This window comes from Phocoena phocoena, chromosome 11 (assembly GCF_963924675.1).
Source record: "Phocoena phocoena chromosome 11, mPhoPho1.1, whole genome shotgun sequence".
NCBI classification, from domain to species: Eukaryota; Metazoa; Chordata; class Mammalia; order Artiodactyla; family Phocoenidae; genus Phocoena; species Phocoena phocoena.
This window is the reverse complement of record NC_089229.1, coordinates 3,670,255-3,683,751: the sequence shown is the minus strand read 5'-3', so window position 1 is coordinate 3,683,751 and position 13,497 is coordinate 3,670,255.

The following is a 13,497-nucleotide window of genomic DNA, read 5'->3' as shown; positions in this document are numbered from 1 at the left end:
TCAGTCCCTGCACAGGAGGCTGTCTAGGTTGTTGTACTGCCTACATTTCATCAGTGCTGAAAGCAGTGGTAGGTGGGGGGGACTTCCAGGAGCTGGGGGCAGGGAGGGGGATGTCCTTTGTGACAGTTCCTCCTGGGTGTGACATGTTTTTCAGGGCTAACAGAAGTCTGCTCAAGGTAAAAAGGGGCAGCATGTATGGAGCCCTTTCATGAATATTCCCAAGAGATGTTCTGAGCATCCTTCTTCTTTCTTCCTGGGGAAGGGGAGGCAAGGGACTGGCTGAGAGCATTTGTTCAAAGGTGATAGATTTCGTCACATGCGTGAAAAACAAGTTTTCTCTCCCTAAAACCTTGGGAGCCCCAAGAACCCAAGAACATCATTTCTTTATGTCTGCTGGGTGTACCCAGTACTCTGTTGACCCCTATGCAGCTTCATTTGCCCTTGTTCAAAACAATTTTTACCAGGTCTTTCCAAGTGCTGGATTTAACTGGGTTTATGACAGACCATCGTGGTGCATCTGGGAAAAGAAGTCGACACCCCTTGTTTGCACTCTTGGTTCTTGACAGCATGGGATCTGGGGTATGTCAGGTGACATCTCTGAGACCGGATGCCCTCATGAGGACATGAGCTCGGTAGGGGCCCCTAGCTGCATAAATAAATAATACTGTTGCCTGCCCAGCCTATGAGATATCCAGGATATGATGGACACGGATCACTTCGTAAACTCTGAAACAGAATACAAAAATTGTCCATTGCTATATAGCGTGTGCAGTAAGAGTTGGGCTTGTCAATGTGTTAGTGGGAAGGTTACGTGAGTGTCTGCTGGGTGGGGCAAAGTTCATCACAGGTATGGGGCCAATCAGCAAGGGTGAGCTTAAGACCTATGTGAAAGGGTCCAGTACGGCCGGGTCTCCAGCGTCTCGGTGTACTGCGGTGATTTGTTTGGAGCTGTTTCGGGCCCGGAGTAGGTCCTCCTGGGCGCTCGCCGCTACAAAGAGAACAGTGGCCGGAGCAGCGGGAGGGCAGGGAGGAGGGCTGCATAGCACACATTTCGTTCCCGCAGGAGCGGCGTCCTGATGCGCAGGCACCGGGGGCTTTGTGCATTCCGCGCGAGGAGCTCGGGCGTCGCCGCGCAAACAAAGCCGCTTTGCAGCTCTCGCTCTTGCTCTCCGCCATTGGCTGCCGGGCCGCGACCTCCCCCCTGCGTTGGCAGAAGCCCAGCGCCTCGGCTGGGCACAAAGTCAGCCCCTCACCCTTGCCGCATGGGGGGAGGGGCAGGCTCTCTGACAGCCCGGGGTGGGGTGGGCTGGTGGGGAGGGCGGTTGGTCGGAGTAGACAGCTCCTCCCGACGCCCGGCCCCTTTGCCCTTCACTCTTCTGGGTCCCCCGCCCGCCGCACTCGCCGCGGCAACTCCGCCACCTGTTGACGCGTCCTCCCAGCTTGCGTTCCCTTTCTTCTCTTGCATTCTGGGCTCCCCCGGACAAGGTCCTTCCCCGCCCGCCCCCAGCTCCGCGCTCTCCCCAGACTCGAGGGCATCCGCGCTTAGGTGCCCGGTCTAGACCAGCTCATCGCAGAGACTGGCAGAGCCGGGCTCCCCGAGGGAGGAGGGGCCTCGCCAGCGTGGCCTGGGCCCCGGACGGGAACCTCCACCCTTCCCGCAGCCTCGCGCCCGCCCCTCCTAGATTTCAGCCCTTCCCAATGCACGGGGTCGGACGCTCGCCGATCCCCAGCCGCACGTGGTGTGCCATCGCGGCGCTGGGCCCACCCGCCCGGTGACCTTGGCGGTCCCTCCGCCTCCCCGACCTCAGTTTCCCCCAGGTGCTGCAGCAGTGGGGCCGGCGGTGGGAGCCCCCGAGAGCGGCCCCACCCCCGTCCCCGCGGGCATCCAATCGGGCGCCGCCGTCCGGGGGCTGTGTCCAGCGCGGGGCGGGGCTTCCCGGCGGGCCACCCGCGCGAGCCGCCCCAGCGGCCCGGCTGGGGCGGGGGACTGAGGGGCGGCGCGTGCCGCGGGGACGCGGCTGGCACGGTTGCGGGGAGGCGGCGCCGGGCATGGGCCGGGGACGCGACGGCCCCACGGCAGGGGCAGCGAGCGGCGGGGGCGGAGGCGGCCGCTAGCGCCCTGCCCGGCGCCGCCTCCCTCGGCGCGCTCGCCCCGCGGACCGGCAGGCGGCGGACCGGCAGGCGGAGGACCGCGGCCCCAGGTGCCAGGCGGCGGGCGGGCGCGCGCGGGGGCTCGGGGGCCGGGCTCCCCCCACCTCGAGACCCAGAGCGGCGGCGGACTGGGAGGGGCTGGGCGGCGCATGCGCGGGGCCCGGGGCGCGGGGCTAGAGCGCTTGCCGCGGGCTCGTGCGGGGGATCCCGGGGCCCTGGGGGCCGCCCCTTGCTCGGCCTCCCTCCACGCGCCCGTGGCCTGCCGGGAGCCTCGGCGCTCACAGCTGTCGGTGGGGCTGGGACCTGGGCAGCGGTCGAGGCCCGGGACCTCAGAGACATTGGGTCCTCAGGTTGTCCCCCCGGAGAGAAGGCCCACCAGGCGGGGGCATCAGGCGCGCCCTTCTTTCTGCGTGGTCGAGCTTGGGCGTCACCGACTGGGGGCGTTTCCCGAGAACGCCGGGGATCCCCTAGGCCAGGTAGCCGGCGGTCCCGGCAGACTGACCCTCGTGCGCCTGGCGGCCGAGGTCCAACGGGAGAGACACACGCGGCTTAGTCCACCTTTGAGGAACTGCCCCACTTTGCGACTGGCGCAGTCGGGCGATGCAGACGGGCCGGGCCGGGCCGGGCGAGCCCAGGGCAGTCTAAGCCGCGGGACGTCTTCCCGATCCCGGGGCCCGCGGGTCTGGCTCGGGGCGTCCGCGCCCGGGTCTCCCCGAGTCCCCGGCCGCGCATGGCTGTGTTGGCGGAAGTCCGGAGGGTCGGTTCTGCCCTCACGGCCTCCCCAGACTAACAGGGAACGACTGCGCGCCCGTGCTTTCCTCGCCTTTTTAAGTTTAAAGGCTGGAGCCGTGCCCCGAATGTCAAGGTTCTTTCTAAGAAAAGTCCACGGTTGTATAATGCCTTGGATTTCGCGGGGCGCTCTGGGACGTTCGGGGCTGCATGCCTACCCCCATCCCAGCCACCCCTCTCCAAACCAGGGAGCCCCTCCTCCCCCAGGGCTGCTTGGGAAGGGGTGCGTGGGGCCGGGAGAGGGGGCAGGGTTTTCCTGGGGACGACCCTGCCACACCGTAGCCATTGAAGACGCAGGGTCACCGTGACTTTCCTCTTTCAAGGTGGTGGAGAGTTGGGGAGAATCCAGAGGACATATCGTTGTAATTTTCGTCCTTTACCTTCTTACTGCCAAGGCTGCTGTGAAAGGCCCTGCCTCTGCTGTGAAGTAACAGTTTGTGGCCAGACGAGTCCAGAACCAAGACGTTGTCATCACAGGTAAATAGAAGGTTTGATTTACTTATTTTTCCAGACTGAAATAGTTAAGTCTTTACTTCCATTGCCCTACAGACTAGCAATTTGGGGGTTAATTATTACCTTGTGATGCAACGGGTTAGATCTATTTTCATTTCTTTGAAAGTAAGATGAATGTGGATAGATTCCCTTTTAAGTTCTGAAAACTTTATTCTGTCAGTTTTACTGGGAACTTCCTTTCTTTATGGCAGGCAGGTTCCACGTAATTTAAAAGTAGGTAATAAAACTGTGGGAAATGTTTTCACTTAACAGACACTTAGGTTACAGATGCTGACAAGTAAAGAGCACCATGCCTTCTCTTAGCTGTTTTAATTCCAATCTGAATATCAAGCAGATGGCTTGCTGAGCTAGTTGGCCAGGTCTAGAACTGCCATCAGCCAGGACAGTGATACCCTGGAGCAGTGGGCCTATGGTACAGATTGAGTGGTCACTGTGTGTGAGGGACCAGTGAGCTTGACAAACTTCTATACAACTCTGAAGCAACAGAAAATCAATTGACCATAGAAAAAATGTTTTCCCCTCTTCTCACATCTTGAACGTGTAAAAGTTATTCCATAAAATCATAAAAGAATTGTTGTTACAAGCTCAGGTTTGTCCACAGATTTTTTTGGGAGGGGCTGCATTGGGTCTTTGTTGCGACGAGCGGGGGCTATTCTTCGTTGCGGTGTGCGGGCTTCTCATTGTGGTGGCTTCTCTTGTTGCGGAGCACAGGCCCTAGGTGCGCGGGCTTCAGTGGTTGTGGCACGCGGGCTCAGTAGTTGTGGCTCGCGGGCTCTAGGTGCGCAGGCTTCAGTAGTTGTGGCGCACGGGCTTAGTTGCTCCGCAGCATGTGGGATCTTCCGGGACCAGGTCTCAAACCCGTGTCCCCTGCATTGGCAGACGGATTCTTAACCACTGCGCCACCAGGGAAGTCCCTGTACACAGATTTTTAAACGTAGTATGTGTATGCGGGAGAGAGAATGAGAGAGAGAGGAGAGAAAAAAAGGTGTTTCTTCTATATAAACTATTTTGTAATCTGTTTCATTAACCATTAGGTTATGAAAAATCTTTCCATGTGAATAAATGTGTTTGCACTTTATCATTTTAAATGTCTATATCATATTTCATTGTGTTTAGATACAATAATTATTAAGCCAATCCTTTAACATATGTATATTTTAAAATTCTTTTAGTCTGTGAATGTTTACTGAGTTTTCAGCTGCTCAGTATTGAGAAAGGCAACTGGGGATCTGCTCATGAAGCTGACTCTTACACCAGAATGTAAGAAGGGAGCTGAAAGTGGATGAAACTGGGGCGCAGAAAGGGAGACTGTTTTTGCCGCAGCACCTCGTGGTTTAGGGATTGGTAACCAGTGGTCTTTTCCTTGTGTGTTGTTCTAGGGGCACCTGTGTTTTTATAATAAGGATTCTTTAAGTAATCTTCTTTAAAAAGCTTTTATTAAAATGTTTCTTTGCTTACTGTAAACAGATTTTAAACATGCCACGTTTCTCTCTTTCCTCTCTCAGTCTGTGTGTGAATGGATATATTCTTTTTTTAATAGTTTTTATTTATTTTTTAAATTTATTTCACGTACTAATTATTTATGGCTGAGTTGCGTCTTTATGGCCGCGCACGCGGGCTTTTCTCTAGTTGTGGCGAGCGGGGGCTGCTCTTCGTTGCTGTGCACTGGCTTCTCATTGCAGTGGCTTCTCTTGTTGGGAGCACGGGCTCTAGGCGCGCGGGCTTCAGTAGTTGTGGCACGTGGGCTCAGTAGTTGCGGCTCGCGGGCTCTAGAGTGCAGGCTCAGTAGTTGTGACGCACGGGCTTAGTTGCTCCGCGGCATGTGGGATCGTCCCAGACCAGGGCTGGAACCCGTGTCCCCTGCATCGGCATGCGGACTCTCAACTACTGCGCCACCAGGGAAGCCCCCCCCGGATGTATTCTTAATGGCAAATAGGATGAGTGTCTTAACTTCCAAGTGGCCGGTGTTTGGGGTGAACGTTTGTACTAATTTTGTTGCATCGCAGTTAGAGGATGTGGCTTTTTGGGAATTTGAGGGCCTCTGTTTTTATTTCTGGTTTTGGTGGCTTGGTATAGGCTTCATAGACACTTCAGATAAAGCCATAGCTTCTGTTTGTAGAATAGACATTTGCTGTGTCTGTTATTTCTGCCTTCGTAATTACATGGAACCAGCTAGCTCACATCTAAGCCCATGTGGTTAGGGAAAATTAGACAAAGGATTTTAATTTCCAACTTGGTGTGAAGTTAGATTTAAGGTAAGAACCAAACAGGAAAAGCCCTAGATGTCCCAGTGGACCTGATTTAAAAGAACTTGTTTCTTCTTCCAAGTATTTCTGTCACTAGCATGCAGTGATGTGTACTGTGGGTAACAGACATCACCTAGTCTGGTTTGCTTGTTGTTTGGAGGTGTGTTCATTCTTTGCTTCTAGAGTATTTAATTAGTATCTTGTTGTAGCAATATTGTGGAAGGGTTCATGCACTTCAAAAGGTGAAGCGATTACTCCTTACTAAGTCAGACCTATTATTAGTTAGTTTGGTAGTTGAGCTGCATTTGTTTTGAGGTCGGCATATAGTACCAGAAAAAGTACTTGAGAATTTTGGTTTGCATCAGGGATGCAGCTTGACATAGTGGAAGAGGTGTTAGGTCATCCCCAGGTTTGATTCTCATCCCTTCGAGGCGGCCTGCCGGGCCTGCGGATCTCTGTTCACCTCTCTAAATGCTGTTTTCTCATCACAAAACGGAGTTCCTCTCCTTTCCACCTCTTTGAAGGGTTGGGAGTCTCAAAAGTGGTGGCTTGGGCTTCCCTGGCGGCGCAGTGGTTGAGAGTCTGCCTGCCAATGCAGGGGACACGGGTTCGAGCCCCGGTCTGGGAAGATCCCACATGCCACGGAGCAACTAGGCCCGTGAGCCACAACTACTGAGCCTGCGCGTCTGGAGCCTGTGCTCCGCAACAAGAGAGGCCGCGATACTGAGAGGCCCGCGCACCATGATGAAGAGTGGCCCCCGCTTGCCACAACTAGAGAAAGCCCTCGCACAGAAATAAAGACCCAACACAGCCAAAAATAAATAAATTTAAAAAAACCAAAGTGTTGACTTATGTGAAGATTCTTTGTAACAAGTAAAAAGGCATACTTAGCCCAGGCAGTGTCTTAAAGAAGCACACCTTGTACTGCCTGCCTCTCCCTGAGCCGGATCTGGTAACTGTGTTACTTTTGCTCTGACCTGTTGGTGATTTTTCAAAGGCTTTTGGAACGAAGCACATCCCCCACCCCAAATATATACTTCTTTTCATTTTTGAGTAGGTAATCGAGAGTCCTACACCAGTAAGAACAAAACTGTCCTGAGTGGGTTTTGTTTTCTCTGCGCTTGGATATGCCCTCAGGTTTGTTTGTTTATTTATTTATTTATTTATGGCTGAGCTGGGTCTTTGTTGATGCACGTGGGCTTTCTCTAGTTGCAGCGAGCGGGGGCTACTCTTCGTTGCGGTGCGTGGACTTCTCATTGCGGTGGCTTCTCTTGTTGTGGAGCACGGGCTCTAGGCACTCGGGCTTAGTAGTTGTGGCACGCGGGCTCTAGAGCGCAGGCTCAGTAGTTGTGGCGCATGGGCTTAGTTGCTCTGCAGCATGTAGGATCTTCCCGGACAAGGGCTCGAACCCATGTCCCCTGCATTGGCAGGCAGGTTCTTAACCACTGCACCACCTGGGAAGTCCCTGCCCTCAGGTTTTGATGGTGATATATTTTGCATTTGTCCTTACTTCCATATCCCCAGACCATGAAAACAACTGCTTCTCATCCTTGGAGGGTCTGCGGAGATGCAGGCTGGGTGAAATCTTCCCCCACCGGGGCTGCTCCTGGGTGCTGCCCTACCTCACTTTCCCCGCTGAGTCCACCTTGATGAGAATGGAGTATGTGTAAATCAGTTCTGCCCAGCTGGTCCTGTGTACTGAGTAGGCCCTCCACGTCTGCAGGTTCTGTATCCACCAGCTCAACCAACCGTGGACTGAAAATATTCGAGAAAAAAATTCCAGAAAGTTCCAGAAAACGAAACTTGAATTTGCCACGTGCCATAAGTATTTACATAGCATTTACATTGTATCCACAACTATTTACATTGCATGTATGTTGTATTAGCTATCATAAGTAATCTAGAGATGATTTAAAGTATACAAAGGTTGTGCATAGGTTATGTGCAAACACTACACCTTTTTATATAAAGGACTTGAGCCTCTACAGATTTTGGTATCCCCAGGGCGTCCTGGAACCAGTCCCCTGAGGATGCTGAGGGAGGACTCTGAATGTTCATTGAGCAAATAAGAGATGAACAGATGAACAGAATTTAATTCAACAAGAATTTATCGATTTTTTTTTTTCTTTTTACAGTACTCAGATATGTGTGGGAGCTGGCTGGGGGGGACTTAGACGTATAGCAGGGGGCCTACCCACCGCAAGAGGGTTTCCCCTTGGCATTTTGCAGTTTCTCTCAAACCTCGGATGGCGAGAGCCCGTCCTTCCATCAGCACTAGACCGGTGTGTTCCTGCACGCCATGCTGGACTCCCACACGTGGCTCCCATGGCATAGGTGTTATAAAGGTGGCAGCTGCAGTTCAAATTATTCTATTTATAATTATCACTAGATTTGGGGTATGTTAAACATTAAATAGACTTTTTGTGAGATGGCCTGAGCATCTAATTAAATAAAATGCTCTTTCTTTCTGCAAGATCAGGGATTCTAATTCCAAACAACTGACTCAGAAGGAAAGAGCTGTGTTTAAACATTTGGGAGTTGGGAAGTGTTTCTATTTAACGGGTCAAGGGTCCTGCTGGCCCTCCAGTTGTGGAGATAAGATAGGCACAGGAGAAGTTAGTGAAAGCATTGGAGAGGTTTAAGTCTTCTGTGTTCCAGACTCAGCACTCATCTGACTGCTTTTATTTTGCTCTATTTAAAGAGGTTTGCAAAGAAAGAGGACTGGCTGTTTCTGTTCTGATCCGCTTGCTTTTACACTTCTAACTCAGGTCACAAGTACACCTTTGAAAAAGGATCACCTGAATAGTAAGAGTTAGGAAAGCAAAGGCAGAATGAATTGTCTCAAAGCTTCTGAAGCTTCACATGAAAGATTGGAAGTGGTAATACAGTTAAGTAAACAGTATACTGTAGTTCTTTACCCCACCCACCCTGACCACTTTTAAGAGTGAGTGAGGCACCAGGCTCCCTGCAGCCATTTGTAACTGAACAAGTCTGTGGTTATGTGATAACCACACTGAGGTGACACATTGCCACGTTCTAGTAAAAGAGACTCAGTTATTTAGAAGTTGACATGTGGCTGCCTCCCTCCCTTTCAGAAACAGTCTAAGAAATTGTTAGCCTGACATGTGTATTTAAGTACATATTTACAATGAAGCAATAAGGCTTGTAAAATACAGGGTCGCAGAATCAAGTGAGAATCAAATCTTGATCTGAAATCAAGTTCTCTTCTATTACCTAGCTGTTAAATGGGATTTTTTTTTTTTTTTTTTTTTGCGATACGCGGGCCTCTCACCGCTGTGGCCTCTCCCGTTGCGGAGCACAGGTTCTGGACGCGCAGGCTCAGCGGCCATGGCTCACGGGCCCAGCCGCTCCGCGGCACATGGGATCCTCCCAGACCTGGGCACGAACCCGCGTCCCCTGCATCGGCAGGCGGACTCTCAACCACTGCGCCACCAGGGAAACCTGGGATTTTTTTTTTACCAGAAGAATTTTAGAAGCATTTTCAGGCAGTGTTCCTTCTTGCATAAGTTGACATCTATTAGGCTGCCAGCATGAAGAGTCTGTTCCCCTCTGTCTAGGCTTATGAATGAATTTGATCCATTCTCGGCAGTAGTCCCATTTTGTGGGACAGCTTGATAAGTGGGTTAGTGTCTTATTTATTCACTGTCCACTCACTTTATTTCTGGTTTTCTAACTGTGTGTTGGGGATGGGATTAACAGGACTGATGTGTAAAAGGAAAATTGTTCCAAGAAATTTGAAATTTCCTTTCAATAGAAGCACCTCTTGGTGTGTGGAAGTTATTTATAACACAAACAAAAGGGTAGTGTTTGATGTGTTTACGACATCCTTGGATTTTAGGGTTCGTGGAGGGAGTATTTTGCTTGAGTATTACAATCACCTTTTTTGCCCACTTTGAAACCCGTTGCAGAATCTGTCACCAGCTCTAGGCAAGGGGACTCCTGCCCCATCTCTGCAGAGCCCTTCCGATGGTTCACAGCAAGCAGTCCAAAGCACATGGAGGTTCAGAAAGTGACCTTCCTTCTTGCCTTTCTTAGAAAAGCTCACTTGTCGAGAGCCCTTTCCAGAAAGGAAGTCATTCTATTGCTGTAGTTCTCAAATCATAAAAATAAACCTCATCCATTATGTTCAGTGCGGGGTCCTGAGAGAGATGAGTAGTTAAAAAAAAAAAACCCACAAAGTTCAATTGTGCAAAAATATTCACGGCGGGAGCTTGACGGGGAGTGATCTCCTAAAAAGAAGACTTTGAGAAAGAGAAGCGTCGTGAAGAGAAAGGCTTGAGACTATTGACATGCAGTGAGGGCTGATGCTTGAGAGAAAAGACCAGCACAAACAGGGTTAAAAGGATGTGTGGGACAAGGTGACGGAAGATTGTGAGGGTGGAAATGTTGGTGTCTGAGCCAGAGACAGAAGGTTCTGGACCTGGGGAGGGAGGAAAGGTCAGGGTGCTTGCCCGCACTCGGGCGGGGGAGAGGGGGGATGGATGTAGATTGATGGATCTCTAGTGGTGGTGGGAGCGCAACCCACCCTCCACCCGAGCAGCCTGGAAACCAGAGATTATAACCGCCTGCCAGCACAGGGGCAGGAAGTCCCGATCCAGCGCTGGTGTGTTGAACTGAAAGCGGAGGGTTCCCATCCTGGCCGAGGGTGACAGCGACTGGCGACAGGAGGAAGGGTTAAGTGGGAAGCGTTCAGTGAAGAGAGGAGTAATTCTTTCCAAGTCCCAGCTTTATGTGTGAATATCGGTACCTAGCAGGACACAACGTTGTCAATCAATACTTCAATAAAATAAAATTTAAAAGAAGAGTATCTAGCAGGTTATCAATATAAGGAGAGAAAATAGGGTCTTTCACTCTGGAAACCAAAACTTATCGACTGTTTTCCTGCTGTTTTCTCTTCACTTAGATGAGTCTAAGAGTTAGCTTTTCATGTCTAGGTCAGAAGTCTAAGTGAAAGTGAGTATCTGACTACATTCAAGGACGGCCAATAATCTTTAATACTAATAGGGACACAAGCCTCAAGAGAAAGAAGATTCTAGAAGGAAAAACCATCGCCAAGAAAGCAGATAAATCCATGGCTGATTCACAGACTGATGGAAGGACACAAAACCTTGGACGGGCTCAGTAACTCTGGAACGAATGAATTCAAACGCAGGCTTTCTTCGTCAGATAAATCATTTTCTAGAAGGTGTTTCAGAAAGATTCATGCCCAATTCTGATATCAGATCTGGTATGGTCTCTTTGAGAATGAGACCTCTGAAAGACAAGAGGTAGTAAATAAAATTTAGAAAAGGAATGACTTTCAAGAGATGAAAAGATGAAATTCCAACCGAAGGTATCAAAATTCCAACCGAAGGTATCAACACCTCCATCCAGCTGCCATCTTCATATTTGTAGATGTGAAGTTACATTGAACCAGGGCAATGGAAGTTCACCGAAGTTGTACTTTGTCATTGCTGTCATGACCTCGGGCCCCACGTCCACCAGCCTTCCTGACATCACCCGACCCTCCCGGAGACTCAAACTCAGACTGTCCGGTTCTGAGCCCCCCTGAGTTTTCCTCCCCATCCGGTAAGTGGCCTCCAGGAGGGCAGGACAGGTGCAGGGTCCTGACCCACTTAGCAGCTCTCGGCCACAGACGGACCACGCATCCGCGCGCACCTCGGTTTCCTCGTCTACAAATGGGGCAAGTACTAATGCTTTGCGTGGGAGACAGTTGCCTGGTGCAGAGTGAGAAGGCTTTTTACTTATTCATTTTTTATTTCTTTTGGCCATGCCGCACAGCTTGTGGGATCTTAGCTCCCCAACCAGGGATCCACCCCGGGCCCTCGGCAGTGAAAGTGCGGAGTCCTAACCACTGGACCGCCAGGGAATTCCCAAGGCCGCTTTAAAGAAATTTGTTTTAGTTTATTCAAGTACAGTTGATTTACAATGTCGTGTCAATTTCTGCTGTACGGCAAAGTGATTGTTTTGTATATATATTCTTTTTCCTATTCTTCTCCATTATGGTTTATCCCAGGATACTGAACGTAGCTCCCTGTGCTGTACAGTAGGACCTTGCTGTTAACGGTTTCATTGTTTCCTTGCTTGTTGTTTACTGTCCAGCCATAACATGGACTCATCCTTCCTCATTTATCAGCTCCCATGGTGACTGGGAGGGCAGGGCCCTGACTCTCGGGGCCAATGTTCTTCCTCCATGGCCAGATCCTCGTTTGTGCCTGGGACATTCCCTCACCCTACCCCTCATCCCCACCTCACCTCCTTACCTCTGCCCACTACCCTGGAGATCTCAGCTGGAGACTTTCTTAGGGAAACCTTCCAGAACTGCCTGCCTGGTCAGGTCTCTCAGATGCAATGCCTGGTGCTTTTCCTGTAAGCTTGCCCATTACATGTTCATCTGCATGGCCTCTTGGTTAAAGTCGCTCTCCCCGATGAGTCACAGACCCCAGCGGGCAGGAAACCACAGCTGCTCCGCTCTCCACCGCCCAGGATGTACTGCCAGCAGGTGCTGCAGGACCGGCTGGGTGAACGTGCAGCTCCGGTCAGGCTACCCTGCGTTTGAGATTCCTTCCAGGCTTAACCAAATGCCACCTCCTTCATGAAGCCTTCTTTGATTCCCCCCTGAATGAGAGGCAGGAATTTTGTCACTCAGACACCCTGTAGCATTTTTTTTTAAATAAGTTTATTTATTTTTGGCTGCGTTGTGTCTTCGTTGCTGCGTGGGCTTTCTCTAGTTGCGTTGAACGGGGGCTACACTTCATTGCAGTGCATGGGCTTCTCACTGCGGTAGCTTCTCTTGTTGTGGAGCATGGGCTCTAGGCGCGCGGGCTTCAGTAGTTGTGGCACGCGGGCTCAGTAGTTGTGGCTTGCGGGCTCTAGGGTGCAGGCTCAGTAGTTGTGGCGCACGGGCTTAGCAGCTCCGCGGCATGTGGGATCTTCCCAGACCAGGGCTCGAACCCGTAGCCCCTGCACTGGCAGGTAGATTCTTAACCACTGCACCACCAGGGAAGTCCACCCTGTAGCATTTTGAATCTCTCTGACTGGACGTATTCTACCTTCACCTCAGCAACTGTTTATTGAGCACTTCAGTCATTCATTCCAGAGCTCATTCATTTCTTCAACACACCTTTCCTGAGCTCCTGCTATGTGCCAGGCAGTGTTCCAAGAGCTGGGGACAGCAGTGGAAAACGGCAGGCACCATCCCCTGCCATCAGGAAGCACTGCATTACATGACAAGCAGGACTCCTAGGTTCAGAGGAGAGGCAGGTACCCAAGCAACACGGTGCCGCGTGGTGAGAACCACTAGAAGGCCTGATGGGTGAGGCTGCCCTTCCCTGAGCCTCTCGGCGGCCAGGGGAGCAGTGGTGTTCTAACCGTGATCTGCACGTGTGGCTCAAGAAATGTTTGTCCTTAAAATTTCCTTTCAACTAAGGGAACTAAGTTGGGAGACAGGAAAAGAGCGAATAAAAGTGGGCCAAGCAATTGTAGAGCCCATCTTAGTTCTCCCGTTGATTATCTTCTCATTTCACGTATCATTACGTGCTCAAGTGAAATCCTTTCGAACCACTTAGGTCAGCAGGATTTAAATCTTAGATGCGTATTAACTCTCATCTAATGACCTATTTTCAGAAAACACCACACATTTAGTTGCGGCGTCTGCCTTCTCTTTGTCGCTCATGGTTCCGGCATGAAAAGCAGATAAGCCCTCAGCAGCGATTCTGTCTTCATCACAGAAGCGTGATAATCGCTTCCTGAAAGGAGCAGGGACACGAGGGATCGA